Source organism: Panthera pardus, unplaced genomic scaffold (assembly GCF_024362965.1).
Source record: "Panthera pardus isolate Hobbes unplaced genomic scaffold, ASM2436296v1 HiC_scaffold_16, whole genome shotgun sequence".
NCBI lineage: Eukaryota > Metazoa > Chordata > Mammalia > Carnivora > Felidae > Panthera > Panthera pardus.
The window spans coordinates 39,411,720-39,417,466 of NW_026526721.1; the positions used below are offsets into that span (position 1 = coordinate 39,411,720).

The following is a 5,747-nucleotide window of genomic DNA, read 5'->3' on the forward strand; positions in this document are numbered from 1 at the left end:
TTTTATTTAATAGAAGATACACACTTGAATACAAGTCTAAAGCCTGGTCATAAAAGTTATGGTTTCCAAAAATCTATTACATTAATATGTACTATATAAGAGTTATTTTAAAACTATCAACAACATTTGAAGCATTAAAATGTGCTTCTATTTAATGTCAGTAAGCAATTACAATAAAATAAAAAGACTTCAAAATTAGTTTTATGTAAACCATAAAGAGAAATGGGGTAGAATGGGAACTATTTTCCTCTTCTGCATTTAATTTATAGTCAGAAAAGATGGTTTAGTTTCTATATTTTGGAAAACAGTGTTGCACATGGACTTAATTTTACTAAAAATGCAGTGTTTGTATATATTATTTTCCAAGTCACTCCTCTTTCCATGAAATGTGGCTAATTTTTCCCTTCTCTGCTGTAATACATTTTCACAATTTCATGAGTTATATGGTAATGTTTTTTAATATTAGAGAAATTTTTAAAATATATTTTCCAACTTTAAAGCTATCATCAGAAAGTTAGACAAATGTCAAAACAATCCAAATAAATATTTTAAAAATTCAGGCATCCATATGTTTCTAATTTGAGAGACCAGTCATTTGAATAGATTGAAAAATCAAAAGATGGCTGATATTTTTTAATTTTATTCAGAAAGTTTTATAATGCCAAATTTGAAAAATACATTTTCTATGGGAAAATCTTTTAGTTGCTTATCAATAAATTACATCCTCTCTTGCCATTAGTTATACAACTTTTGCTTTTTCTAACTAGACTCTGTGTTAGCAGAGAATGAAGATGCTATTAGTTTTTTATTTATAATACTTATCCAAAACACTTCGGATCTCCACTTTTATTCATGCTAACTAATAATAAAGCAGTCCTATTTTCATACTGAAATCTGAATCATGCTCCTTAATCATATACCAAGGTTTAAAAAGCCCTGAGACCATTAAGAACAGATTTGTGATTTAACAAATTGAGTTCAAACTCCTAGTAGTCAGCCAACCAGCTGGTATCCTTGGAGAATTACCTCCCTTCTAGAAGCCTCTGATTCCATGTTTACAAATTTAGGTATCGATAATTATCTGCTTCATAGATTTGTATGAGAGATAAATGGAATATGACATTTAGTTCCAGAACTATGGGTTCCAGAAAGCCATTTTGTTTTGTTTATTCTATAGTTCCAGTGCCCACCATGCCTTAAACAGAGGAGGTCTGTATAATGTTTGCTGAGTCAATGACTGAAGATGAATACAATGGATCAATGACTGAATAAAGAACTTTACATAATATACAATATCTTGAATAAGTTTTATAAACCATTGTAATCATTATTACTATTCCAAGATACACTCTCTACTTTTACCCTTACACTTACCCAAGATTTTGTGGTTTGGCTCTTTTAAGAAAATGTTTTGATTGATTTTTTATAATGTTAATAAATCAAATGCTATGGCCTAAGATCCTAGACTACTACAAAGAAAAATCCTTACATAGCTCTGATGAAAAGTCATTCATTCTTTTCAGTATTCTTTACTTTCACCATCTTTCAGGATTTGATTCACTTAAGATATGTTCATTCTACTGACGGTAATGAAAATCTGATAATTAGAGTTTATTTTGTGTAAGATGTTGTAAGACCCATATTGTCCAGATTTCTTTTCCTTTCTTCAATTTCCTACCACTTTACTAAATGCTCCTCAACTACATCTCCAAACACTCAGCACATGAACACAAACACAGTCTCTTCCTCCTCTTAAAACCACTTTTCTAAGACAGTCTCTTTAACAAATGGTGCTGGGAGAACTGGACAGCAACACGCAGAAGGTTGAAACTAGACCACTTTCTCACACCATTCACAAAAATAAACTCAAAATGGATAAAGGACCTGAATGTGAGACAGGAAACCATCAAAACCTTAGAGGAGAAAGCAGGAAAAGACCTCTCTGACCTCAGCTGTAGCAATCTCTTACTCGACACATCCCCAAAGGCAAGAGAATTAAAAGCAAAAGTGAATTACTGGGACCTTATGAAGATAAAAGCTTCTGCACAGCAAAGGGAACAGTCAACAAGACTAAAAGGCAACCAACGGAATGGGAAAAGATATTTGCAAATGACATATCGGACAAAGGGCTAGTATCCAAAATCTATAAAGAGCTCACCAAACTCCACACCCGAAAAACAAATAACCCAGTGAAGAAATGGGCAGAAAACATGAATAGACACTTCTCTAAAGAAGACATCCGGATGGCCAACAGGCACATGAAAAGATGTTCAACGTCGCTCCTTATCAGGGAAATACAAATCAAAACCACACTCAGATATCACCTCACGCCAGTCAGAGTGGCCAAAATGAACAAATCAGGAGACTATAGATGCTGGAGAGGATGTGGAGAAACGGGAACCCTCTTGCACTGTTGGTGGGAATGCAACCTGGTACAGCCGCTCTGGAAAGCAGTGTGGAGGTTCCTCAGAAAATTAAAAATAGACCTACCCTATGACCCAGCAATAGCACTGCTAGGAATTTACCCAACGGATACAGCAGTACTGATGCATAGGGGCACTTGTACCCCAATGTTTATAGCAGCACTCTCAACAATAGCCAAATTATGGAAAGAGCCTAAATGTCCATCAACTGATGAATGGATAAAGAAATTGTGGTTTATATACACAATGGAATACTACGTGGCAATGAGAAAGAATGAAATATGGCCTTTTGTAGCAACGTGGATGGAACTGGAGAATGTGATGCTAAGTGAAATAAGCCATACAGAGAAAGACAGATACCATATGGTTTCACTCTTATGTGGATCCTGAGAAACTTAACAGAAACCCATGGGGGAGGGGAAGGAAAAAAAAAAAAAAGAGGTTAGAGTGGGAGAGAGCCAAAGCATAAGAGACTGTTAAAAACTGAGAACAAACTGAGGGTTGATGGGGGGTGGGAGGGAGTGGAGGGTGGGTGATGGGTATTGAGGAGGGCACCTTTTGGGATGAGCACTGGGTGTTGTATGGAAACCAATTTGACAATAAATTTCATATATTAAAAAAAAAAAAAACACTTTTCTAGAGGCTGGGGATGAGTTTGACAAGATCACACCATGGAAAAGGCATCAGCATATAACCACACTTGGTTTTTGCCTCACAGTGTTGACCATTTCACTTGTGGACTATAAAGACTTAAAACACGGAATACCACACCCCTCCTGGAGTTGAGCTCTTCAGTAGATTGGGATTCCTGGCTCAGGAATTTTGCTATCCCTATGAAGTTCTGTGATGAGCCAAAAAAGTAATGAGCAGAACTTTGAATTCCCTCCTGGGTCACGCTAAATGAGGATAGCAGAGCAAAGGCAATTTTTGGGATGCAAGACAAACCCAGAAACCTGTGGCTGTGGTAAAATCCCTCCTAAACCCAAATGATTACTAAAATTATGTCGGCTAATCTTGAAGGAAAGAGTTAAGGAATAAAACAACATATATATTTGTTGTCACCATACATATCTCCTCAAATATTCTACATTTTTGCACTAATATGCTATCATTTTATGCTATTCTAGAAGTATTTGCCAGTGTGGCAGTACCTGGATATCTATGTTTTGCTACTAAAGAGAGAAACTGTCATTTCCTTTTAAAATAGAGGTAAGTCCCAGCTGGGATGCAACAGCTACATTGAAATTAGTCCCATAAAGGACTTTTACAACTTACGTGAAGAAACACATTCTGCCCCCACCTCTCCCTCCCCCATAAATTAACTAGCAAAATCCATAGCAACATTCTGAAGAATTATAGGTAAGAAGCATAAAGGATGTCAGCTCATTCTAGTCCAGAATTTCTTTAGGAAAAGTGTATACATTGTTTTAACAGGTCCATACTTCTAAATTATTACAAACTTTATTGTTCCTGGTTACCTGGCCCAAAAGCAATAAAGTCACTCTTCAGGGTAGGGACAATGTCTGGAGTCTGGCTGCCTGAAGCAGGAAAACAGGGATGTTACACACATGTTTGCTAAAATTCTCAGAGTCTTACTAAAACATGTTAGAATGTAAGGTTTTGATTTTTACAACAAATGAGAGGAACTCTTTGTTTTTGGCCCATGGATATTTCCCACTGCCCACTTACATGTCTGGCGCACAATAGTTGCTTGATGAATATTTATGAAATAAATGACTGGAAGAACACATTCTCTGGTAAATTGATTAAATAGGATATCAGGATTAATTTATAGTTATTCAGTTTCCCAACAGTTTGTGAACAACTTTAGAACACATCAGCTTCATCCTTTTCATTTTAAATATGGAGAATTTGGGGCGCCTGGGTGGCTCAGTCGGTTAAGCGTCCGACTTCGGCTCAGGTCACAATCTCACGGTCTGTGAGTTTGAGCCCCACGTCAGGCTCTGGGCTGATGGCTCAGAGCCTGGAGCCTGCTTCCGATTCTGTGTCTCCCTCTCTCTCTGCCCCTCCCCCGTTCATGCTCTGTCTCTGTCTCAAAAATAAATAGACGTTAAAAAAACTTAAATATGGAGAATTTGATGCCAAGAAAAGTGCAGTGTCAGTTATTTATCCTCAAAGGGACCAATATCAACATGGTCCTGAGGGATCTGGAGATGTTATTCCAGAGAACCTGACCTACATGCCCAAGTGTACAAAGTATGAGCCAGATACAGCACTGGTGAAGAATTTTACTCCAGATTATATCACATGTTTCAGAATTGTTAAAATCCAGTTCTCTTGATGCTCAGGTCAGTTATTTTCTTTTAGTGCCGATTGTGGTCCGGTTTTGCAATACGAAATTCCTCTTGAAAAAAAAATACATTGGTCGCCCCTTACCTGCGGGGGATGCATTCCAAGCCTCCCAGTGAATACCTGAAAAAGTGGATAGGACTGAATCCTGTATATTCTATGTTTTTTTTTTTCCTATTCATACACATCTATGGTAAAATTTAATTTATAAAATAGGCACAGTAAGAGATTAACAACAATAATAATAAAATAGAGTAATTATAGCACTAACTGTAATAGAAGTTATGTAAATGTAGCTTCTCTCTCTCTCTCTCTCTCTGTCTTTCTCTCTCTCTCTCTCAGAGTATTTTATTATACTATATTCAGCCTTCTTCTTCTTGGGATCATGAGGGATGATAAAATGCTTGCATGATGAGGTGGAATCAAGTGGATGACACAGGTATTGGGATACAACATTAGGCTACTGCTGACCTTCTGACAACGCTCAGAAGGAGGATCTCTGCTTCTGCAATCTGCTTGACTGCGGGAAACTGAAATCATGAAGAGCAAAACTGTGGAGGAGGAGGATTATAGTAACTCACAACGCTCTTCTGTTCTTCCTCCCACTTAGACTATAAATCCAGGATCATTTGGATCTGAGGTTTCCTTCGGCTCTAAGCAGCATACTTTCCAATGGCTGCCTGTATTTGCTCTCTTACCACCCTCCCCTCCCCCAGTCCTTTCCCAGATCACACTTCCAGTACCAGTTCTTACTGGAGCTAGTAACTCAGTCAACAAGCATTTAATGAGAATCTGGTCACATGTGCACTAATTTGCAGTGTTCACAATCCTTCCTGTTCACACACTGGAGTTTGGGCAAGTTGGGTGAGGAAGTTTATAAAAGGCCAAGAAACTCCAGACCATACTTTCAACTAAAACAAATATGTTATATTTCTAGGATTAGGTTTTGTTACCTCTTGGAAGAAGAGCAAGAATTTAAGAGAGTCATTTCTGCCAGTCTTAATAGTCAACTTG

The 5,747-nt window shown here is 37.3% G+C and overlaps 1 protein-coding gene across 1 annotated transcript in view; it reads right to left on the reverse strand.

Moving 5' to 3' along the window:
- VGLL3 (vestigial like family member 3) overlaps positions 1 to 5,747 on the reverse strand; it is a 142,678-nt gene that overhangs the window by 75,233 nt on the left and 61,698 nt on the right. The window lies entirely within an intron of this gene.